Source organism: Triticum urartu, chromosome 5A (genome assembly GCF_056163025.1).
Source record: "Triticum urartu cultivar PI428250 chromosome 5A, HENAU_Tu73, whole genome shotgun sequence".
Classification (NCBI taxonomy): Eukaryota; Viridiplantae; Streptophyta; class Magnoliopsida; order Poales; family Poaceae; genus Triticum; species Triticum urartu.
Window position 1 is genome coordinate 401,780,539 of NC_141877.1, and position 25,796 is coordinate 401,806,334.

The window sequence follows — 25,796 nt, forward strand, 5'->3', positions numbered from 1 at the left end:
GTTGAGATTAGGCTGAGTGAAGATGTACTTGAGACTCTTGTGGTCAGTGAAAATGTCCACTTTTCTTCCCAATAAGAGATGTCTCCAAGTCAAAAGAGCATGCACAACTGCCGCCAACTCGAGATCATGAGTGGGGTAGTTCTTTTCATTAGGCTTCAACTGGCGAGAGGTATAAGCAACAACTTTCTTCTCTTGCATCAATACTGCGCCAAGACCTTGGAGAGAGGCATCACAAAAGACCTCGTACGGCTTGGATTCATCAGGCGGAGTCAGAACTGGAGCAGTGATCAATTTCTCTTTCAAAGTGTTGAAAGCAATGTCACACTCCGGAGACCAAATGTACTTGACGTGCTTCTGGAGAAGATTTGAGAGAGGCTTCGCGATCTTGGAAAAGTTTTCAACGAATCTTCGACAATAGCTTGCGAGACCGAGGAAGCTACGGAGTTGCTTCACGTTCTGAGGAGGTTCCCAATTCACAATTGCAGACACCTTCTCAGGATTCACGGCAATGCCCTTGGCAGAGATGATATGACCAAGATAAAGAACCTTATCAAGCCAAAATTCGCACTTGGAGAACTTGGCGTAGAACTAGTGTTCTCTGAGCTTATCGAGCACCAAACGCAAGTGCTTGGCATGATCTTCCTTGTTCTTCGAGAAAACCAGAATGTCGTCGAGATAGACCAAAACGAAGTCATTGGTGTAGGCATTGAAGATGAAGTTCATCATGCGAGAGAACGTCGGAGGAGCGTTGACAAGGCCAAAAGACATGACAGTGTATTCATATGAACCATAGCTTGTCCTGAAAGCCGTCTTGGGAATATCTTGCTCACGGATTCGAATCTGATGATAACCCATACGGAGATCAAGCTTGGAGAATACTTGGGCACCTTTGAGTTGTTCGAACAGCTCGTTGATGTTGGGAAGTGGGTATTTGTTCTTGATGGTCTTCTTGTTCAATGGACGGTAATCAACACAAAGCCGGTCCGTTCCATCCTTCTTCTTCACAAAAAGAACACCACAACCCCACGGAGAAGAACTAGGCCGGATGAGACCCATTCTCTCTTGAATATCGAGTTGCTTCTTCAGCTCCTTCAACTCTTCAGGTCCGAGCTTGTAAGGACGTTTGCAAACAGGTTCCGTGCCAGGCTCAAGATCAATAACGAATTCAACTGGCCGGTGCAGAGGCATTCCTGGAAGCTCTTCTGGAAAGACGTCTTGGTATTCGCAAACGACTGGAATTTGCGAGATGGCATCGAGTTCACCCTTCTCATTGAGAGAAAACAGACGGATTGTATCATCACGAGCGGCAAAGACAATTACATCCTCAGACGAATGAGTCAATTGAATCTGCCTTGCAGCACAATCAAGATGCGCCTTGTACTTAGAAAGCCAATCCATTCCGAGAATAAGATCAATATCCGAGTTAGCAAGAACCACGGAGAAGAGAAACTTGTAATCGCCCAACGTGATAGAGATATCGGGAGCAACCAAACTAGAAGTCAAAAGCTTGCCGGGAGAAACAACTTGCATGACTTTGGGCATGATCTCAGTATCAACATTGTGCTTTGATGCAAAAGGGCATGACAAGAAAGAATGCGATGCACCAGTGTCAAAAAGAACTTTTGCAGGAATATCGTTAACTGGAAGGTTACCCATGATGACATCTGACGAGTCCTCTGCCTGAGCTGCATTCATCAAATTGACCTTGGCGTACTTGGGGTTATGCTTGACCACAGTTGTACTTGCCGATCTGACAGGAGGAGGAGGAGGAAGACGCCTCTGGTTGAAACACTTGTAGGCATAGTGACCCTTCTATTGGCACTTGTTGCACGTGACCTCTGAAAACGTACGGTGATACGGAGCGCTCGATCTTGGAGCTTGAGACGAAGTCTTGTTCTGAAAGCCAGGGTTGGGTGGGTGGGAAGATCCACTGCCACCTTTGCTTTTCTGCTGATACGGCTGACGGAACGGAGGAGGAGGAAGCCAATACTTCTGCTGCTTGGCCACTTGAGTAGAGGAAGAAGGAGTAGCATCTCTGACTCGCTTCTTGGAAGCATCACACCTCAATTGAGCAGCCTCTTGCTTCAACGCCATGTTGTAGAACTCATCGTACCTCACGGGTTCAAAGAGAACAAGAGCGAGCTGAATTTCTTCTCTGAGACCACCCCTGAACTGGTATATCATGCTCTTCTCATCAGGGACGTCCTTCTTGGCAAAGCGGGCGAGCTTCTGAAACAACTTGTTGTAGTCATAGACAGACAAAGAGCCTTGTTTCAGGTTGCGGAATTCCTCACGCATGCTTTCAACCACGCTCTGAGGAATATGATGAGCTCTGAAATCTTGACGGAATTCATCCCAGGTAATAACACGTCCACCTCTGGAATCCTTGTACTGCTGGAACCATTCTGCAGCTTGATCTTTGAGTTGGAAGGAAGCGAACTTGACAAAGTCCTCAGGCCTGACGTTACTGCACTCGAAATGCTTGCACAGATCCACAAGCCAATCGTCAGGATCGGTTGCCTCAACACAATTGCTAAAAGTCTTTGGCCCATTAGCAAGGAACTGGTTGAGTGTAGCAAAGTGATTCTGATTGTTGCCTTGGTTCCCTTGGTTGCCTTGATTGCGCTCTTGGAGAATTTGCATGATCAACTGTGTGTTTGCATTGGTTGCGGCCATCACAGCTTGCCATGCCTCCGGAGGAGGTGGAGGTGGTGGCGGATCAGGATTCGGAGTCATGCGTGTTGGAGGAGCCATCCTGAAGAGGTTGACATCCATTAGCACATTGATAGACAAATATTGAAGCTGAATCCAACGGAATGAAAATTACAACATGAAGTCTTCACATCCGAACAAAATGAACGAATGCATTCCTCTTGAAATGGTCACATATCCATAAATTGAGAAGCCACTTAGAATTAAGGTAGAGAAATAAATCAACAAGGTACGGATCAAGAACGAATAATCGGTAAGAAATCCCAATCTCAAACCAATATCCGTGGAAGAACTAGAGCTACAAGAATTCCCACCTATGAAACTCCCGAACCTTTCCGGTTATGCAATCAGGTGTTGGGGATACAGGGGAAGCATAATATCTCACCCAAATCTAGCAAATCCTAGATCCAGCTGTATCCATCCTTCAACACATAACCAAGAAAAACTTCGGAAACCATCTACCTCAACCTTCGAAAAGCATCCGTTATACAAGTTATGGCGATACTCCCGAACTCCCGCCCCAGTAATGGGTGGCGTCGAGGTTATCTCACCAACGAACTGCATAAAAGAGATTTTCGATGTCGGCGTACTAAACTCAGGTATTCTAGAATTGCAACGATAAAATTATGACGACAACACCTCAGAGCTCAACTCCCCGGGACACTTCCACAAAACCCCTGACAGGAGGCACCAAGACAATGTTCTCATCATAACACCATTGGAACGATTCCAAGATACCCGCATGATCCTAATTTTTTTTTTATGAAATTTGAGAAGAGAAGAGTCAAAACTCTACGTCAGGACGCCTTACCAGAGCGATGAGGAGACTGGGAAGTAAAAAGAATTCCTAAACTCTCCGATATATAATTCCTAAATGACTCAAAACATTTTTCTAGACACAACTCGGCCGCTAAAAATGATCAAGCAATGGGGCTCCTAAGGTCGGGGAAGGCTCTGATTACCAACTTGTAACACCCTCGATGCGACTATAACTCCCATGTGTCGAGGCACGACTTAGAGGCATAATCGCATTGAAGGCATATGTCGCAAGTTAGGCAATCTTCACAACATCCCATGTAATATAGATAATAAAAGGGGAGATAACATAATTGGCTTACACTCGCCACATCAATCAAGTACATAAATAACATTACATCATCCAAACACTCATGGCCCGACTACGGCGCCAAAATAAAAGATAACCCAACATGCGACACGGTCCCGATCACCCCCAACTGGGCACCACTACTGATCATCAGGAAAGGAAACATAGTATCGTTGAGAGTCTTCGTCGAACTCCCACTTGAGCTCGAGCACGTCACCTGGAGCGGAATCATCAGGCCCTGCATCTGGTGTAATAATAATCTGTGAGCCACAGGGACTCAGCAATCTCGCACCCTTGCGATCAAGACTATTTAAGCTTATAGGTATGGCAAGGTAAATATGTGGAGCTGCAGCAAGCGACTAGCATATATGGTGGCTATCCTGTTCGCAATAGAGAGCGAGAAGAGAAGGCAAAGCGCGAACGCATAACTAGAGGGCAAATCCTGCGGCAAACATTACTCCAACACCGTGTCCACTTCCCAGACTCCGCCGAGAAGAGGCCATCACGGTAACACACTCAGTTGATTCATTTTAATTAAGTTAAGGTTCAAGTTATCTACAACCGGACATTAACAAATTCCCATCTGCCCATAACCACGGGCACGGCTTTCAAAAGTTCAAATACCTGCAGGGGAGTCCCAACTTAGCCCATGACAAGCTCTCACGGTCAACGAAGGAATAGACCTCCTCCCGAGACGTTCCGATCAAACTCGGTACCTCGGTTCTTCAAGACACTTCGACAGGTTAAAACAAGACCAGCAACACCGCCCGAATGTGACGACAAATCCCGATAGGAGCTGCACATATCTCGTTCTCAGGGCACACTCAGATGAGACATCCTACGAGTAAAACCAACCCTCAAGTTGCCCCGAGGTGGCCCCGCAGTCTACTCGGTCGGACCAACACTCAGAGGAGCACTGGCCCGGGGGGGTTTAAATAAGATGACCCTCGGGCTCTGGAAACCCAAGGGAAAAAGAGGTTAGGTGGCAAATGGTAAAACCAAGGTTGGGCATTGCTGGAAAAGCTTTAATCAAGGCGAACTATCAAGGGGTTCCCATTATAACCCAACCGCGTAAGGAACGCAAAATCCGGGAACATAACACCGATATGACGGAAACTAGGGCGGCAAGAGTGGAACAAAACACTAGGCGAGAGGCCGAGCCTTCCACCCTTTACCAAGTGTATAGATACATTAAGATAACAAGATAATATAATGATATCCCAACAAGTAAATAAATGTTCCAACAAGGAACGGTCTCCAATCTTCACCTGCAACTAGCAACGCTATAAGAGGGGCTGAGCAAAGCGGTAACATAGCCAAACAACGGTTTGCTAGGACAAGGTGGGTTAGAGGTTTGGCATGGCAATTTGGGAGGCTTGAAAGCAAGTGGTAGGCATCGTAGCATTGGCATAGCAAAAGAGCGAGCAATCTAGCATAGCAAAGATAGTAGTGATTTCGAGGGTATGATCATCTTGCCTGCAAAGTGGTCAGAGTTGACTGGATCCTCGAAAGCAAACTCAACGGGCTCCTCGTTAGCGAACTCGTCACCCGGCTCTACCCAAACAAGACAAACAAGCAACAAGGACACAATCAACCACGTGCAAAGCTCAAACAATATGATGCAAAGATGGTATGCTATGCGGGATGCGATGCGGGATGCATATGCAAGATTTGACAAGGAGTGCATGAACCTGGCCTCAACATGGGAATCCAAGTGTGCCATTGGAAAGATGAGAGGAAATCGCTTGAAAACGATATAAAGAACGCCGGAATCGGAGTTACGGTTTGGAAATGGCAAGCAATTCAAATATGACACCGGTCTGCGATTTACAGCAAGTAGCCATCTAAATGCAACAAGATGAACATGCTACAGCACCCAAACATGACAACAAAATACATGGCAGGGATGCATTCAGGATGCTTAACAAAAGTCTAGCACCAAGCTACGGCCAATTCATCCATTAACAGGTTCACACAAGCATGGCAAAAATGCATATGACAAACAGATTTCAAACTTAGTGAAATTAACACTTGTCTAGAATTTCAGATCAGATAGCACTCTTCGGAGCAACAAAACTACATGCTACAGGACCTGAACATGGCAAAGTAAAGCATGGCATGGAGCTACTCAAAGAGCTTAACAAAAGTCCCTTAGTGATCTTGAGCCAAAAGGGGTCAGAAATACAATTGCAAGCATGTGAACATGGCAAAAACATAAACAGTTCTCGGACTTGGTGAAAACTGGAGCATGCTGAAAACAGATATCAAGTAGGCATGTTTACGAGCTCGATGCACTCACTACGGAGCAAGTCATGATAATCTAAGCATACACCCATCAATAATACATAAAATACAAGCTAGACATGGCAAGAACAATAACATAGCATGCACGGATCAACTACAACATCCTCGGCAAAATCGCTAACAAGTAGAAAATCTGCCCAGATTCACGAAGTAGCAAAAGTAGAGCTCGATTGACTCAAGCTCGGGTGCTCCATAATTTCAAAGAAAGACATGGATGGATAGAGCACTACAATAATAACAAAACATCCTTACTGATCATTCTCAAAAGAGGCACGGATCACTAGGAAACAATATGAACATACGGCAACATGAGATAAACAGGTCAAGGACTTAGTGGAAATGCTAAGTCCCTGAAATCAGCATTACCAAGTGCCTCACTTTGCAAGCTTGTGCTAGTCACCACACACATCACAAAAATACATGGGTTGCACCTCTGGAAATATGGCAAAACCCTTAACAAAACATATGTAGAGCTCATGGGCATATCATGCACACAATAAACATGGCAAAAATGACAAATATCTAAATGGAGTAGCAGATCTGACAATTATCTCAAGTAGCACTCTTCTAATAGCATTTCGGGTATCAAGATGAACTCAAATGAAAATGATGCAATGGAATGAAATGATATACTCTCTGAGACGAACATTTTGATATGCTATATGCCAAAAACGGAGTTACGGATGCAAAGTTACGATGTGGTGAACAGGAGCATATGAGCTAGGGTTTCGGGCAAAAAGTCAACCGTCGGGATCCAGATCCAGATCCGGGGCACGCGGTTCGAGGTTCGTCGGCCGGAGTTCGCTCAAGCTCGCCGGAGCAGGGGCTTGCCGGAGAGGGGCCTTGAGAGGAGGAGGGGCCGGCCGAGGAGGCGCCGGCGACGAGGTCGGCGGGGTCGGCGGCGGCCGGGCGCGTGGTGGCCGGCGAGGTGGCGGAGGTGGAGAGGAGCCGCCGCGGTGGAGCTCCCCGGCGGCGAGGCCGAGCGGCGAAGGCGCGGTGGCGGCGGCGTACCAGGCGGCGGGGCGAGGGAGACGAAGCCCCGGGCGGCGGCGGCGGATCCTGGGCCGCGGGGGCCGACCACGGGCCGAGCGGGCCCGCGCGGAGTTGGCGGCGATGTGGGGCGCCCGCACCACGTGGCGCGCCCCGGTTAGCGGCGGCGGTTAGTCCGGAGGGAACCGGACGTGTCCGGCGGCTGAGATGATTATTTTTAGGGTCTGGAAGGGGGAGATCCGGAATTTCGAGAGGGGGACCTATTTATAGGCATAGAGGGAGCTAGGAGAGTCCAAATGAGGTGCGATTTTCGGCCACGCGATCGTGATCGAACGCTCTAGATGATGGAGAGGGTTTAGGTGGGTTTAGGGCCAAATTGGAGGGGTGTTGGGCTGCAACACACACGAGGCCTTTTCGGTCCCTCGGTTAACCGTTGGAGTATCAAACGAAGTCCAAATGGTACGAAACTTGACAGGTGGTCTACCGGTAGTAAACCAAGGCCGCTTGGCAAGTCTCGGTCCAATCCGCAAAAGTTTAATCCCCACACACGAAAGAAAGGTAGAAATGACTACCGGAGGAGAACGAAGCGCCGGAATGCAAAACAGACAACGGGGAAAATGCTCGAATGCATGAGACAAACACGTATGCAAATGCAATGCACATGAAGACATGATATGAGATGCATGACAACGACCACAACACACGGAGACAAAAACCTGAACCCGAGAAAATAAAATAACTTAAAGCCGGAAACGGCAAGAGTTGTAGTACAAATTGGGAAAGTTACATCCGGGGTGTTACACTCGTGGCGGTGGAGTTTCGTCCCGAAAGCTTGCTTCTGGTTTTTTTTCTCGGACGAAAGACCTCATATAGCAGAAGATGGGCATCGGAGGGCCACCAGGGGGCCCACGAGGCAGGGGGCGCCCCCAGGGGGTAGGGCGCGCCCCCACCCTCGTGGCTGGTGGGTGGCCCCCCTCTGGTACTTCTTGCACTCAGTATTTTTTATATATTCTGGAAATAACTTCCGTGAAGTTTCAGGACTTTTGGAGCTATGCAGAATAGGTCTCTAATATTTGCTCCTTTTCCAGCCCAGAATCCCAGCTGCCGACATTCTCCCTCTTCATGCAAACCTTGTAAAATAAGAGAGAATAGGCATAAGTATTGTGACATAATGTGTAATAACAGCCCATAATGCAATAAATATCAATATAAAAACATGATGCAAAATGGACGTATCAGCGCTTAGAGCGCTCTAGTTTGAGGGGTTCCTCTGGCATGATAAAATCTTCGACGCCGAGGCTCACGTCGTCCTCGGAGAGTGGTAGATAGTTGCTATCCTTCGATTTTTCATTCCATGCTTGCTCGTTAGGGTCAACTTGCCCGTCCTCCCTATCATCCTGTTCGGATGTTGGTTCGATGGTCCGGAGTATCATTGTCTCCGGTGTCGGTATTGCTGGGTTTTTTTTGCGAAGCGATTTAGAGCGGCGCCGCTGATGTCAACGCTTTGGTGGTATCTCTAAAGGTTCGTCTTGGACTGGATCCTTCTCATCATCGTCGTTGCCTTCTTTAGGTGTGTCCATCATGTATACGTCGTATGAGGAAGTGGTCGTCCAGCGTCCGGTGAACGGCGGGTTTTGGGCCTGCTCCTCTCCGGTATCGTCGTCCATACTGTCGATGTCTTCGGAGGCGTAGTCAAGCATATCAGTTAGATCCTCGACAGTGGCTATGAAGTGGGTGGTGGGTGGGAAGTAAAATTCCCTATTTCCAGCCCCTAGTCTGGGCTGGGCGCAATTCGGAAGCGGTTCCTCTGTGATGGCAAGGGATCGCATTAATTCCAAAGCCTCGTTTAAGAGCGAGGTTTGGACGGGGACAGAAGTTGCCTGCTCGAGCTCGCATGATGCGGATTTCGAGGGTTCGAAGCTAGTGTGCGGGGGTGAGTCTGGATTTGAGGTGACTACTGGTAGCACTATTCTTTCCGGTTCTCCAGTGTTGAGCTCTATAGTCGCAGGGAGTCCGGCGGACTCTAGACTCCCGTCTTCAGACCTGGTGAAGCGCCCCGGATCTAAGGCCGGAGCGGTGGTTGGGGCCGCGAACCCTTGGAAGATCAAGTCTCCCCGAATATCAGCGACATAGTTCAGATTTCCAAAATGGATCTGGTGACCAGGGGCGTAGCTGTCGATCTGCTCTAGGTGGCTAACCGAATACAAAGATCTGGCCGGGGAGAAAAATCTCCTTTACAGCAGCATTGTTGTAGATGATCGATGGAGCCATTGAGCCTTTCGACGACAGCACAGTGAAACTCTCAATGAAAGCACCAATGTCGGTGTCAAAACCGGCAGATCTTGGGTAGGGGGTCCCGAATTGTGCGTCTAAGAATTGAAGGTAACAGGAAACAAGGACACGGTGTTTACCCAGGTTCAGGCCCTCATGATGGAGGTAATACCCTACTTCCTGCTTGATTGACTTTAAAGAGTATAAAGGTTACAAGAGTTGATCTACCATGATATTGTAATGGCTAAACCCTAGATGTCTAGCCTGCATGACTATGATCGCCTCTACGGACTAAACCCTCCGGTTTATATAGACACCGGAGGGGCCTAGGGTTGTACAAATTCGGTTTATAGATAAAGGAATTTTCATATCCGAACGCCAAGCTTGCCATCCACGCAAAGGAGAGTCCCATCCGGACACGGGGGAAAGCCTTCTATCTTGTGTCTTCGCAGCCCATTAGTCCGGCCCATGTTATATAGCCCGGACGCCCGAGGACTCCCTAATCCAGGACTCCCTCATCATCTAGTTTTTGTAATTTCTTCCCTGACTTTGTACTATTCACCACCTAATTGCACCGTTGGTATACAGAGCTTACACCATAGGATTTTTTTGTAGCTACATTAACTGCCTAGGCCATCAAGCCGCCTTCAAGACGAGCCTGGACGTCTCTCTCCCTCTCCCGTCCGAAGAACATGGGCGACTTTTTACATCTCTCAGTCGATCCACCTCTACGTCGCCATTGTGCCGGATCCCTCGTCCTCCGTCTGCCGCACCGGTGGTGGGAGGGCGGGGGTCTTTGTCTCGCGGCTGTAAGTAGTGTAGGGTCTGTAGGGTTACCGGTCGGCGGCGATGAGGAGGTGGTGGAGTCGCCGGTGTGGTTTTTGTTGCAGGTGCGCGTCCCCTTCGACTCCGGCGCTCGGTGGAGCTCTGTGGTGGTGCACCTGCTTCCCCAGCACTCGTGAATCGACGGATTCATGTTGTGCTTCCTTCCCCAGTCAGATCCCGCGGGGCGGCGGATCTGGGATGTGAATATCTTGAAGATGACGGCATGGTGCTTCGTGGCGGAGCCGATGTTCCTGGGCGTTACCTCTCTGGTGGCGGTGAGTGAGGACTTCCCGGTTGCCATGGGGATGCTTTCGTCGATCCAAGGCGCATGGACGAGCACAGGCCGCGGCGCGTCTTCCTCTTCTTCGGGATGCCGGCGATGCTGGAGCTCAGAAGGACTCCTTTGTATTATCTACTATTTTCTAGGCTTTTTTGTAAGATCGAATTATCTATGAAATCGTTTTCTTCTCGCAAAAAAAAACTGACTAGGCCATCATAGCAAAATATCGGTACGGTATTCGTCCGGATTGTTCGTCTATCCAGCTATTGTCTCTTGCCGCGAACAACATTGTATATCACTCATCTTAGCGATGCCATCCATACCACGGTGTTTTGGGCATAAAATCTGCATGTCACCAGGATATTGCTGCTCCCTTGCCACTTTTGAGCGGTGTGGGAGAGGAGATGGTTTATTGCTTAACCCATGGCGCATGTTCCCTTGGTAAAGAAAAAGGCTCCGGGTTCCACTTGCGTTCTTGTTTTCTTTTGTGTTCTTTCTGCTGAAATACGCATTACACAATACCAACATGTATGCTCTGCCCTATGCTCAAAGAAAAAAAAACATGTATGCTCTGCCTAATTAAGAAGCACGCACTGCTTGATGCTCTGCCCGAGGAGCCCATTACGGAGTCTTAGACTATTATTCAGTGTCTGCGTGCACCAGGGGAACATCAGTTACACCAATTTATAGCTGTACATCTTGTAAAAGGAACCACATTCGTGCCACCTCCCTGACGCGGAAGATCGAACACGACGACAATATCTTGCCTTCATCGCGCGCCAGGATATCAACCGAGATTTGTAAGTAGCGAGGTCGAGGCCATACAAGCGTAGAATCAAGATCAGAATAACTCGATAAGGTGGTGCAAATGTGCAACCGTAAGGCCCTGCATTGGCATGCCGATCACGGCACCGACGACCTTGCTCGAAACGCAGAGGAGGACGTCGTCCGTCGCCGCCTGATGCGCGCCCGTCGCCCGACGTTCTTCGCGCCAACGCAAAGCGGCCATGCACCTACGCACGCACGCACGCATGCGTGGACGTACACATCGACACCGAACAGCACGGCATGGCGGGCAGAGAGAGAGAGAGAGAGATTCGCCGCGAGGCCATGCCGCCATGATGGTTTCTTCTCGTACGCAATGCAGGCAGCGCGTGCCTAGGCTTAGGTGAACGGGATCCGTCAATCAGGCTCGAGCCGGCATGCTGCCATGCTGTTGCTTCGGTCCGGGCTTGGATTGGAGCCACCACCGATGCCGACCAGCAGGCAGCTAGAGCAGAAGCAGCAGCAGGAATCAAGAATCATTCCGCCGGGAGTGGCGTCATAATGCACGGGTTGAACCCGGCTCGACCCGATCCCAGATGCGGAAAAAGAAGGCGCGGCCGAGAAAGCGGAGCCAAAAGCCGGGCGCGCGGGGGCTTTACGGGCCAGGTGCACGCTGAATGATATGCCTGGAAAGCGTCAGCTGCCTGTTCCTACTTCCTACCAGCATTTGCTGCCAGTATGTTGGATGGATGGATATCCTTTTCGTTTCCTATGTCCCATTCCGCTGGTGCGCGCACCGCAACCATAATTAGCTAGGGTGTTGGTTTACCGGCAAATTAAGCTCGTGATGTAATGTTCTAACGTATGCGTTTCATGAGGTGCCCTCTTTATGTTTTGATGGCCAGCCAAATGTTGGTTGGGTTTAGTTCTGATGCTTCAGCTCCTAATGGCAGACGTAGTTGCTCCCTGTCCTTTGCAAAAAGTGGTAGGAGTAGGAATGATGACGTGGTAGTGGTTTCACACAGTCCTACCACAAAAGACGATGAAAAAAAACTATTAGTGGTATGGCGTGTCCGTCGACTACGAGGTGATCTTGGAATGAAAAAGAATAAAATAATCAGAAAGATGTTGTTTTTTCTCTAAAAGAAATAGGAAATGTGTGAAAACCCACAAATATTTTGGGAACATTCACAAATACTTCCTCCGTAAACTAATATAAGAGCGTTTAGAATACTAAAATAGTGATCCAAACGCTCTTATATTAGTTTACAGAAAGAGTATTTAGGAATATGATGTCTTTTCACGGATGTTCATATGTCATTATTTGAGTCTAGTTCTCTTAATAGTGTTTCTATGTTTTACATGTTGCCTGTATTTCTTCCCTTTTCCACTATAAATCATGAGCTTGTCTAGATTATGTTTGATTCTACACCAACAATCCTTCAAATGTTTTCTTTTATTTATTTATTTTCCACTTTAATTTTTTTTCTTGAGTTTTTCTGATAGTTTTGCTAACTAGGCTGCCATGTGTGTGAAACTAGATCTATGTCATCGATCATATATATATATATATATATATATATATATATATATATATATATATATAGGTAAATTGTTTGGGGCTCCTAGGTGCCCAGGCACCTAAGCACCATGCAATTAATGCCCCATGCGATTGATCTCTTTCCAAATATTGGTGTATGACATACCTGTCATAAAATGCACGTTATTATAATAGCATACCATTTATTTCCATATATGATATGACATCCTAGTTTTTTTAAATCTTTATTTATAATATATGCACTATAATACCTTGCGTACAGTTTCTTGCTTTTGCCTTGTATTCTTTATCGGAATACAATACTCATAAACATATGATGCACCCATCTTTTTTTGCTATTAAAAATAAAAAATACTTTCATGTATGTAGTAAGAATTTGTCCTATATACCCATATACCTAACACAAAGAATTTATACACATATAATAATACATCTATGATAGAAACCTAGAACTGATATACCCATGCACGATAAGCGAATTGATATACCTAAGAAATATACGTCCCAAACATAACATACCTTAAGATGATAATTAATGTATGATGATAACCAATATATTTTTTAGTGCATACTTAAGCCCTCACAAAAAAAATGTATATACAAAAATATGCATACTCCGACATGAAATCTTTTTTAGATATCATGTACATACCCCGATGTGAAATTTATATGTACGTACCCTGACTTGCCCCGCAAAAAAAAAATACCCTGACTTGAAATTTATGTGTACATACCCATAACTGTACATACCTTGTCTTAAAATTTACGTGTACATATTCGTAAATATATATACCCAACGTGAAATTTATGTGTAGATACTCATAAATATACTTATCCCTGTGTGAAATTTATATGCACATACACACAAATGTACATAACCCAAAATAAAATTTATGCAATTGCAAAAAAACATAAAATTTATGCGTACATACCTTGACATTATTTTTTTCTTTACATACCCATAAAAATGTACATACCCCAACGTTAAATTAATGTATACATGCACCGGCATATACTTATGTGTACATTCTCTGATGAGAAATATATGTATATATACCTGAACGTAAAATTTGGAAGATTTAATCCATTTATGACTATCTATTAATTTAAACATAAATGGTTGTCATGCATGCATGCACACTTACCATACTTATTAATTACTGCCATATATAATCACATTAATTATTTACCATATCAACACAAACGTCATACATCAACTCACCATCTAACGGCTACGAGGTAAGGTGCCCAAGCACCTAGGTGTCCCAAACTACCATCCTATATATATATATATATATATATATATATATATATATATATATATATATATATATATATATATATATCTTTTACCAAGGTTATTAACCATATTTTCATGCACTGAAAGTTGAGGGTCGAACTTACTTGATATTTGAGTTTATGGTTACTAAGGGTGCGTTTGGAAGCCAAAGTATTTTTATGGTTTTACAGGAATATTGTGGTTTCTGAAAAAACTTTGGTATTCAATACTTTGAGTCGTTTGGATGAAAAAAATACTACAGTTCAACAAACCATGGTATCCCTAAAACTGTTGTATTTTTGTTGTATATAAAAAAGAGGCCCTGACCACTTTTTTTAAAACTGAGAAAGCGCTGGCTGCTTGGTCTCTCTTGTGTCCAACTTCTGGCCATCAACGCATGTGATGCATAAATCGATAGCTAGCCCATCGATACGTCCGGCTAGAGGCGACATGAGCTGAAAACGTCGACCTTCAGTGCATGTGTTAACTACCACGGTCTTTGATTGATTACAAGAGATAACTCTACTACAGATCTTAGCAGCTAGGAGAACATGCTCGTGCAAGGCTGAATGCATATGGTGGCTATTAGTACAAGCTAATCCCTGGGTGTAGCTGAATACGCATGCAGCAACGTAATAGTCGGTGCAAACCCAAAGAAAACCAAGAAAAACTGCCACTTGCCAAACACCTCGGCAGTTTTATCAAAACTGAGAAAAACTATGCTTTTTAGAAACTGAAGTATTTATTGCCCATGTATTGTAATACTTAGGTTTTGGAATACCATGGTTTTGAGAATACCATGGTTGAAATGCCATTAGGGTATTATGTTGTTGCAGAGGTTGGGTGTAATTGGTATCTTCACGGCATTAATATATTCCCCTTATCAACAAAGTAATCACCATATATAACAATTCACCCAAATCTCTAGAACATTGCCAGATAGAAAAAAAATAACAAGGTCTTACAAGCACCAACCCAAACATGTAACCATATTTCCTCTGTAGATTCATATTTCTGATCTTTATTGTGGTATTTCTTGAAAGACCCCTTTTTTATGAGAGGAGTGCATTTTACAACCCCGAACTAATGGCCAAGTTTAAGTTACAATTTCATACTCCAAAATTAGTTAAAGGTAATATCACCAGGAGTCATAAAACTTGCTTTGGATGTTTAGTTTGGTGCTAAAACTTTTAAAATATGGATTTATGGTCACTCAACTTGCGTTTTCGTGCAAATATGGTCACAAAGTGTGTATGCGAGTGTATCCGCCGCCTACATGGCATGCCACGCATGCATGGCCCCATTGTCAGTAACTATAGGTGGTGGAGGCGCTAGGTGTGACATCATTTTTGCAAAAAAGAGATGCTATATGTGACAGTCATTTTGCATGAAAGATTGAAAAAATAATCGGGATGTGAGCTATCGAACCAGCAACCAAATTCAGTCTTGTCACAGGTGCTAACCACCCACACAAGGCGTCCTTGCCTTTCTAGTAATGAGATGAATATTGTATTATATTGGTACCCAACAAATAATGTATATTTTTGCCAGGACAACCATGAAATTATTCGAATTCAAACAGAAAAATTGCTGATTTGTGTGAAAGAATTTTTGAGGGTGAGCGGATTTTGTTGCCATTTTGAAATTCGTATTCTTTCATGTGTCTAAGCAGAAACACATAATTTTATATGTTGGCAATGAAGACTACTCGTATCTAACGTTTCTTTTTCTCGATACCATTTTTTCTCAGTATGGGCTAGAAAAACCGGTTTTTGGATAATCTCAGAACTTTGGGTTTTTTTGACTGAATTTATTCAAACGAATTTTGAATTCAATTTTTTGGCATTAAAATATATACAACCAAACCTAGAAAAGAACAAACAATCTTATCCATGATTCCATCGGTTAGTAATGTGCATCTGCTAGGTGACCCCAGCTTGGGAACTCAAGTAAATATCAGCTAAAATTAATGATGGAGACCATTGGAACCAATCAAGTGACCATGGGTAACACAACAAAAGTTGTGGTATTCGCAAAAAAAAAGCTGTGGCACCCAACTATGCACTATGTTTGTATGATTATGTGCACACAAATCTTATTTGATATAGTGCTGGGCGTTTAAAATCAAAAAATACATTAGAAATTTTGGCACGCGGTTTAGTGACCACCTGAATTTCTCGGAACAGAATAAAAAAATCTTCTCATATCTTGGACCGGTTTTTTAATTCGAATTTGATTTATTTTCTAAAAACTGGTTTTTCGGTCGCACCTGGAAAAATCAGAATCGAGAAAAAAACATGACTTCACTATAAATTAACGTGTGTCTCTTATTTAACGTGAGAATCTACTTAGTGTAGTGGGTGGGAGAGGTTATGCTGCATGGTACATGAGCTCGTGAGTTCTAGCCCCATTCCCGCCTTTTATTTTTCATTCCTCTCATACCACCACATAGTGACAAGTTGACCCCATGTCAAGGAGAGATTTATATATACCCGCAATAAAAGGAAAGATGTATTCCTGACAAGCAGGCCCAGACAGTGGCCATGGCAACATGCACACAGCACACGTAGCATTGTGTTGTTGTGTTGTTCCCGTCACTGACAGTGGCCATGGCAACGTTGGCATGCCAGGTAAGCACAATATGCGTCTAGATATGGATGAAGTGACTGTATTTGCATGCGGGGACAAGTTGAATGACCACAATTCTGTATTTTTAAAGTTTTAGCACTAAACTGAACATTAAGCGCAAGTTATATGACTTCTGATGATATTAGCTCAATTAGTTATGACAAAACACACACATTAGCAAAAAAAACAATGTTGACAGATAGTTAGAGGTTGCATCCTAACAGGTTAGCGTTAAGGGGTTGTAAATTAAACTTGGCCATTCATTTAGGGGTGTAAAGTGCACTTCTCTTTCTCTCTCTTTTCTTATACTCTATGAAGAACGCCACTGGTTGAAGTGTGATTTATAGTATTATTACTAGTCTGTCACACTATTAGCAAAAGGAACAATGTAACGAGATGCGCATAGCTAGCAAGTGATTTCTACGGAATCGACAGCGGTGCATTTATCCACGACTTTTGCTGCAAAGTGAAGAAGAAGATCGTGACATCTGCTTTGTACTCCTATTTATTAGATAAAAGAGACGTAATCTTGTGGGTATGGACACAATGGTTTTTATAGCACCACAAATCCACAACCCCAAGTATATATAACCGTGCACACAAAGAAATGCCTTTCTTGGCTTACTTATACGGTTGGGCATGAAAAAGCTCAGCACACTTTCAATCATGCACCCCATAGTGCGTTCACATTGGTTGATCTTTCAATCTTTAACGGTTCCAAAAGAAAAAGAAAAAGAAAAAAAAAGGTGATGGCACATATACACGAGGGGAATACACCAGCTAAAATAAAGCAAAGTAACGAAGGTTCAGAAATGGAAGACAGCGTGTTTAATATGCTGCTGCTCTGTTATTGATCTCTGTTTCAATCCTAAATCCAACTTTTAGTCGCGTTGATTGATACACAAATATGGCTCAATAATTTCTCCGGTGACCAGCTCGCATATCTCTCCAGGATTTGGCCATGCGTACGGCTGGGTACCATTGTAGGCACGTGCAAATGTTGGAAGAGAAACCATATCAAAGATGGGAAAATAGACGAAAGCTTCTTTATCATTTCATTTTACATTCTTGCATGGTCCAAAAGGCATCTGTTGGGCTAAGCAACAATTTACGGATGGGCACTAGATCGAGGCAAATTAAACATTGTTGTTCTCTGATACTCCCTTTGTAAAGTACTATAAGACCTTTTAAATCACTAATTTAGTTATCTAAAAGGTCGTATATTACTTTATAAAGGCAGTACTCCTTCAGTCTCAAATTACTTGTCACGCAAATGAATAAAAATGAATGTATCTAGAAATAAAATACGTCTAAATGCATCCATTTTTGCGACGAGTAATTCCGAACACACAGAGTACTTAAAGCTTTTGCGGCCAACATTTCCCTTGTTGCTCCTGAATTTAGAGCACCTGTCGCAGCTCGGTCTTTGACTTTGCATGGGACAATTCAATAATTTTCCGAGGCAAAAGTAAAGGAAAGACACGGAGTGGAAAGCATATCAAGGAGCCGTGTGATTGTGAAAGCAAAAGCACTCGAGGAGTTAAATGGGGGCTGAGTAGCCAAGCTGGCCATGATGGAGCAAGCTGCAAGCCACACTCTCCTGCCTTTTTTTTTGAAACAGAGGCAAAAGACTTGCCTCATTCATTAATAAAGGAGGAGAGTTTTAGAGTACAAATTAGTGGCTTCACAACATAGCCCGTCCGTCAATAAAAGGGAAAATAACAACTACTCTCGCGGCATGATAATGCTCAGGTGCCTAGCTCCTGCCGTGATCCAAAGTTTGGCTTCATCTTGGATTAGTTTTAGAATGTAGAAGGGGGGCGTTGATTTCTTCCTAAAAACTCTAGCGTTCCTCTCATTCCAGATGACCCAACCGACAAGCATAGTAAGGGAAGCCATGGCCTTCCGGTTCGCCGTATTGGGCTTCGACATGTTTGTCCACCAATGTTTGATGCTGCGCTCCGCCTGCCATTGATGGATCTCGAGAGCCCCTAGGCCAAGCCACTCCTTTACCAATCTCCATACGCGCAAGGTGAATCTGCACCGAAAGAAGAGGTGCCCGGACGTCTCGTTTGCCCTTCTACATAGGGTGCATAGGCCGCAATTCTCCCAACCTCGCTTCTCCAATCTATCCGCCGTCCATATCCTGTTTTGAATCGCTAGCCAAGAGAAGAACTTGACCTTGGGAGGTGCCCAAACCTTCCAAATAGTCTTGTTCATGGTTGTCGTCGTGGAGCCCAAGAACTGGATCCTATAAGCAGAGGCCGCCGAATACTCACTGTTGGCCTCAAATTTCCAGGATATGTCGTCATCAATGTCCGGTGAAAGCTGGAATTGCTCCAAGCGGACCCAAAGGTCCACAAACTCCACAATGTGGTTGATCGTTAGGTTGATGGAAGGATCGATCTTGTGCACCCGAGCATTGTCTCGCAGAGCATCCCTCACCACCCACTTCCTTCGCTTGGAGGCTGTGAAGATGAGGGGGGCGATATCCTTAGGTTTTTTTCCCTCTCAACCATGGTGCCTCCCAGAAGGGCGTCTTCCCTCCATTTCCCACGGTAATGACGGTGGAGGCGTAGAAGAGGTCCATATCCACCTCAGAGCACGGGTTTCCTAATCCCACCCATAGTCTAGTCGGGTCCTTCCACTCCACCCACGGCCATCTCAACCTTAGAGCTCTTGCAAATTTCCCCAATTGCAGCACTCCAAGCCCGCCGAGATGCGTAGGGCGGCAAACAGTCTCCTAGTTGACCTTGCATTTTGCACCTGAAGTTTGACTCTGAGCTGACCACAGGAAAGCACGCTCAATTCTATTGACATTGTGTAGCACGCCGGCGGGAATGTTCAGGGATGTGATGTGGTAGACGACTTGTGAAGTGAGGACCGATTTGACCAAGGCCGCCCGGCCTATTGTGGTGATGTTTCTCCCTTGCCATGGAGGAAGCCTCGCAGCCACCTTGTCCTCAAGGTGTTGGAAGTCCACCCTTTTCAGCTGCCAGATGGATAATGGGAGTCCCAGGTACTTCAATGGGAAAGAAGTTCGCGAGGCGGGCACACTGTGGAGTATGTCGTCAAGGTTTAGGTTGCCACAGCGAATTGCGACAACAGAGCTCTTCTGAAAGTTGGTGGACGGACCGGTGACCCCTCCAAAGGCACCAAGGATGGCCGCAAGGTTGGCCACGTCTTCCCGTGAGGGGGAGATGAAGATCGCTGCATCGTCGGCATACAGGGAGGTACGAACAGTAGATCCACGCCCTCGGATTTTCTGCAGCAGGTTGTGACTTGTGGCAATGTCGAGGAGCTGCTGCAAGGGGTCGATCGCGAGGACAAAGAGTAGGGGTGAAAGGGGATCTCCTTGTCTGAGCCCTCGACCATGGCAGATGGCGGCCCTGGCAATACCATTGAGGAGGACGCGCGAAGAGGACGTGCATAAGAGGGCTGCCACCCAATCCCGAAAGCGGTCCGGAAATCCCAACCGACGGAGTAGGTCAAGGATGTACTCCCATCGTACCGAGTCAAAGGCCTTCCGGATATCCAACTTGAAGAGCAAGGATGGAGTTTTGTTTCTATGTAGGCGTTGCGCGAGGTTTCTCACGTACATGAAGTTGTCGTGGATGCTTCGTTTCTTGATGAAAGCACTCTGCGCAGTGGAGACAAGGTTGTTCATGAAAGGGCAAAGGCGGGATGCCAACACCTTGGCGATGATTTTAGCAATGGCATGGATGAGGCTAATGGGGCGGAAATCCCCGATCTCCTCCGCCCCATCCTTCTTTGGTATGAGCACAATGTTGGCCGAGTTGAGGCAGTGAAGATTTGTCGTTTGGAGGCTACTGAACTGGTGAATGACTCTCATTACATCAACTTTGATAATGTGCCAACATTTCTTGAAGAAGCTTCCCGTGAATCCATCCGGTCCCGGGGCCTTGTCGCCCGGCATAAGATCAATGGCCGCTTTGACCTCGTCTTCAGTGATGTTGTCGTCAATGCCAGTGAGGTCAACCACCCTAAGGTTCAGGTTCTCCCAGTTTAGATCCATCGATCTGGATTGTCCCCCTCCCAGACTGCTCGCAAAGTGGTCATGGATAATTTCCTCTTTTTCCTCATGGTCCGTGATCCATCCAGAATTCTTCTTGAGCCTGTGGATGTGATTCTTTCTTCGCCTTGAGTTGACCCTGAGGTGGAAAAATTTGGTATTGGCGTCTCCCTCCTTGATGTTAGCAATGCGAGCACATTGCTTTTTGCGCGCCCTCTCAACCGCTGCCAGGCTGACGACACGACGCTTGAGTCGAGCCCGAAGTTCCCTTTCTCCCACCGAAAGGACGCGCGTCTCTTGGGCAATGTCAAGACGAAGGATGACGAGGAGGGCCGCATGAAGATGCAACTTTGCCTTGGAGAAGAGTCCACAAATGACGCCCCGTTTGCTTGAGCTTATGGAAAAGCCGTTGGTATGGCTCCGTGTGGGCACACGGCTCCTCCCAAGCCTTGGACACGGTGTCAAAAAATCCTGGGATACAGGACCAGAAATTCTCAAATCTGAAGCATCTTGGTCGCTTCGGTCCCCTGTCATCAGCAAAGAGAAGGGGGCAATGGTCTGATAGCGAAGAAGAAATGGCGTGAAGCACATGAGAATCAAAATGCATGTCCCAGTCGGCGTTGCAGAAAACCGAGTCCAGCTTGCATAGAGTAGGGTTTTGACGCTCGTTACTCCAAGTGAAGCGTCTGTTCTGGAGGTGGATCTCTTTTAGTTCACAAGTGTCTAGTGTAGCACGGAAGTGGTTGAGGCGGCTGCGATTGATGTTCCTGTTATTTTTATCTCGTGCTCGGTAAATCTGGTTGAAGTCGCCCATGACAATCCATTTAGTGCCATTGATGGGTTTTTGAGCGATCAGCTCACTGAAGAAATCATCATTTCTGTTGGAGGCCGTTGGACCATAGACACTAGTGATCTTGAAAGGGGTATCGGAATGAATGACGTTGACCGTTGCGGAAAGGCAGAACTCAGTGATGTGGACATCGGATATGCGAACGACACTATCATCCCAGAGCATGAGGAGGCCCCCTCTGGATCCAGTGGCCGGACGCTGAGCAAAGCTACGGAGTCTATTACCACCAAGGTAGGAGGCGACGTACTGGTCGACGTTTTCCATCTTGGACTCCTGAAGGCAGACGATGTGGCATGAGGTGGAGGCGATCGTCTCGTGCACAGTCGCACGTCTGTCCAGGTCATTTAGCCCTCTGACATTCCAGCACAAAAAATTAACCTTTGGAGCTATCATCAGGAAACTGGTATTCTCATGGCACTGCTAAACAACACCTAGCTGGATTGCAGCAAATGAGCATGCCGGACCAGCTGATTATACAACAGCAACAACCTGCCGCAGGGAGCAGTCGAGGGCGCAACTTTAGCCGTATGGGACATCAGGTTAGGATGGTTGCTGGATGCTGTAGACGTTGGAAGAAACAGGGCTGATATAGTCTTCATTAAGCAACGGCGACGACGAACAACAACAGTGTTACAACAAGATACCAAGGGGCTACAATCTTCACGTGAACGGCGGGAACACATCCAACTAAAATTACTACTAGAGGACACAATAGGTTTTGCTAACATTGGAAACTAGTGGTAGCTCGACCTGCTGACTTTCGCGAGGCAGTCAGACTTCTCCTGTTGCATCACCAGCAACCGCCGCATGGTCCATGGCAGCCTGACCGCCGCGGCTGATCAGAGCATCTTCAATCGTTGTGGCATCATCGTCATCGAGCTTGAACAACGAACAGAGCACCGACAGAACCGAGGGCGACAACTCGTGCTGGAAGCGGCGACTCAGCTCCTCCAGAGCGTCCTTGGTGACATCCTTACCATCCTGCACTATGCCGAGGCTCCGGCAGACCAGCTTCTCAGCCTCCCTCGTGACCGGAACAGCACCGTGGCGCTCCTTGGCATGAGCAGTGGTGCGACGCAAGGAGAACCCTGGGTTGGTGTCGATGGCCACACCGGCCAAAGTCTTCCTCCGGTTGGCCAGGCTCCTGGGCAGGGCACGGGGCTGCCCAACTATGAGAGGTGCCTCTGGCTGCACAAAGAGGGGCGCCAGGTTGTCGTTGGAGTGGCCTGTCGGCGATGGAGTGCGGCGAGCGGGCTGGCCGGAGAGCAGGGGCGGCGTGACCTAAGCCGGGGACTGCTCAAAGCCTGGTGGACGTGGGGGAGTGGCCGTGGCCACCACCGAGGCTGGCGTCAGAGGCGCCTGGATGCGCAAGATGACGCTGGAGCCCGGGGTGGGCGCGTCCACAGGCGATGGCGGAGTTGGCAGGACGGATGTTGGGGAGATGGAGCGTGCCGCGTCGAGGGGGTGCGTGCAGCGGGACGAGCCACCGCGAGGGCTGCGCATAGGACTGGTCGATGAGTGAACCGCAGAGCCCCGACGGCGATGGCCATCGCGTCCCTCACGTCCGTCATTGCCGCCGCGGCCTTGGTCGCCGCCGCGGTCGCGATTCTGGTCACGGGAGGCGCGAGAGCGGCTGCGGCCGAACCACCTCGAGCCCCTGTTGTCGCGCTCCTGGTCGCGGCCACGCCGCGCGGCATTGTCATCATCGTCGTCACGACGCCGTCCACGCCCAGGATCGTGGCGAGGCTCCTCCCGACGCTCCGTTGGCACGCGGTCGCCGTCAGCGATGCCATGCACCCAGGATAGAAAGAGCTCCCTTTGTGCCGCCTGCTTTGCGTTGGGATCTTGGAGGCGACGGTACTACTAGATGGACAAGTGAAGTGAAGGAAGTGGAATGGCTGGCTCATCGAACAAGCGACACAAACCCTCGGGCCAAGCTACCTTTCCCGTTGCGTTTATCTAATCATTTGCCCAGTGGCTTGGCTCGATCTCCTCGCTTTCTCCAAGGAGCTCTTTCTATCCTGTGCTGGCCACGTAGATGTAGATTGGACTTCAGGTTTTGGAGCTGCGCGGAAATTTCAGCCTGGACTCACCCAACGTGCTGCCTCCTGTGTAAAATGCCACTGAAATTGCCCCGTTGTCCGTTTGGCTACATGATTTTGGTCCCGTTGTACTTCGCATGCGAGCGAAAGCACGCAGCCAGTTTACTTGAACTATATAATACTCACACCACACCAAGCTGGCTGCTCGGCTCGGCGTGATTGTACGGCAGCACTGGCGGTGCTTGCATCAAAAGGTTGTGGGTTTGAACGCACTATTTTTTTAAATGTTTTAAAGTTTTGCACGAATATGAATATGGCTAAGCGTGCAATCAAAAAAAGTTGTGGGGTTGGCTGACCCCAATAGGCCGTAGCTTACACGTAGAATCACCGCTGAATTAGTGCTGGTAGAGGGACCAAGAAGTTCATGGAGGGAACAAGAGTCTAGGTGTCTAGTCGGTGGCATGGAATAAAGTTCTTCCGTCATGTCCTCGTTACGGTGACGATGATTGATGTCAATGGAGGCTGTATGGCGCTTTGGTCAGGGCCAGATATTGGGTCCCTTTTTTAACATTTCTTCTAGCTGGTCTTGGAAGATGTCGTGTTTTGGTGTTTTGACTTCTCGGTGCCGTGATGTACGGGCAACTTCGGCTTCGTTGAGAAACTAGTGAGGTGAGGGCATCTTCAGCCGTTGGTCGTCTAGGGGGTGTCTAAAGGCGCCGTCTGAGGATGAGCCGGCGCAAAAAATGACTCTGGCGACGAGTCGGTCTTCAGCCGTCGGCCTCAGGGCCGTCCCCAGGCGCGTATTTTTTTTTAAAAAGACCGTTCGCCGAAGTTATGATAAAAACTAGTTAAATTTCGGCAAAACATGACAAATTTCGGTGAAATTCGTGCATTTTCATTACATTAACCTAATCTAAAAAAAGAAAAGGGCTAAAGTCGTCGCCGCCGTCGCCGCCATCGTCATCGTCGGCCTTCTCCTTCTTGACGCGGGCGCCCCTGCTGGACCCCTGCCCGCCGTCACCATGGCGGACTGGCGGCGGCGCGTCGTCGTCGTCGTCGCTGTCGCATAAGACGACGACACCGTCTTCAACGCGGACGCGTCGGCGCTCCTCGAAGCGGCGCAGGGCGGCGCGCTGGCGTTCCTTCTCCTTCTCCCGGCGCGCCTTCTCCATCCAATGGAGTCCTGGCGCGCCCATTCTAGGGTCGCGTCGTCGTCGTCGAACTCCGCCTCCACCGGCGCCAGTCCCGGCTCCGTCTTCACCGGCGCCAGCCCCGGCTCCATCTTCGGCTTGACGAAGCACGGAGGAGCCGACGAGGAGGGGGCGCGCCGGCCGCCCTCGTTGATGACGATGCCGACGCTGCGAGTGCGCCGACCGATTGGCGTCTCCGCCGCGGGCTCGGCCTTGACGCCGCGAAGCGCCGGAGAACCGGAGGAGTGGGAAGACGAGCGAGAGGAGGAAGACGAGGAGGAGGCGAACCTCCTTGGCGCCCATGCGCGTCGGTGTTGCGACAGGACGGCCCCCGTCGCAGGATAGGTCAACGGCAGGTTGTTGCCGCCGTCGAGGTGCGTCAGCACGCCCTCCAGCGTGCGGCCCGGGACGCCCTACCACAGGTGGCGCCCCACGCTGTTCTTCACGCCGCCGACCACCGGCGCGTCGTTGGTGGAGGCCAGGCGCTGCTGCTGGCGGCGCTGGAAGTACGCCGCCCAACCCGCGTGATTGCCGGCGGCGTACTGGGGGAGGGAGCGCTCGTCGTCGGTCAGGGAGGCGCGCGCGACCTCGACCTCCTCGGCGAAGTACGTGGGCTTCGCCACGGCGTCGGGTAACGGGGGAACAGGCACTCCCCCGTCGCTGAGCCGCCACCCCGTCGGCCCGGCGCGCATGTCCGGCGGCGTCGGGATGTTCGCCTGGAACAGGAGCCAGGACTCCTGTTCGCGGAGCGAACGCCGGCCGAAGCCGTTCGCCGCCGCCTCGTCTTCGGGGAAGCGCTCTGCCATGGCGACGGGCTCGGCGGTGGTAGAGAGGGAGAGAGAGGGGCTGCCGGTGACGCTCGGGAGAGGAAGACGGAGACGGAGAGAGAGGGGCTGGGCGACGGCGAGGGGCGAGTCTGGTGTGGGCACCGGCGAGAACCGCCGGCTTTTATAGCCGCTCC

General features: G+C 48.0%; 1 pseudogene; it reads right to left on the minus strand.

Annotated features, from left to right (window-relative positions):
• Window positions 1-22,374: 22,374 nt before the first annotated feature.
• On the minus strand, window positions 22,375-25,138 carry LOC147971606 (uncharacterized; annotated as a pseudogene).
• Between the last annotated feature and the right edge of the window lie 658 nt (window positions 25,139-25,796).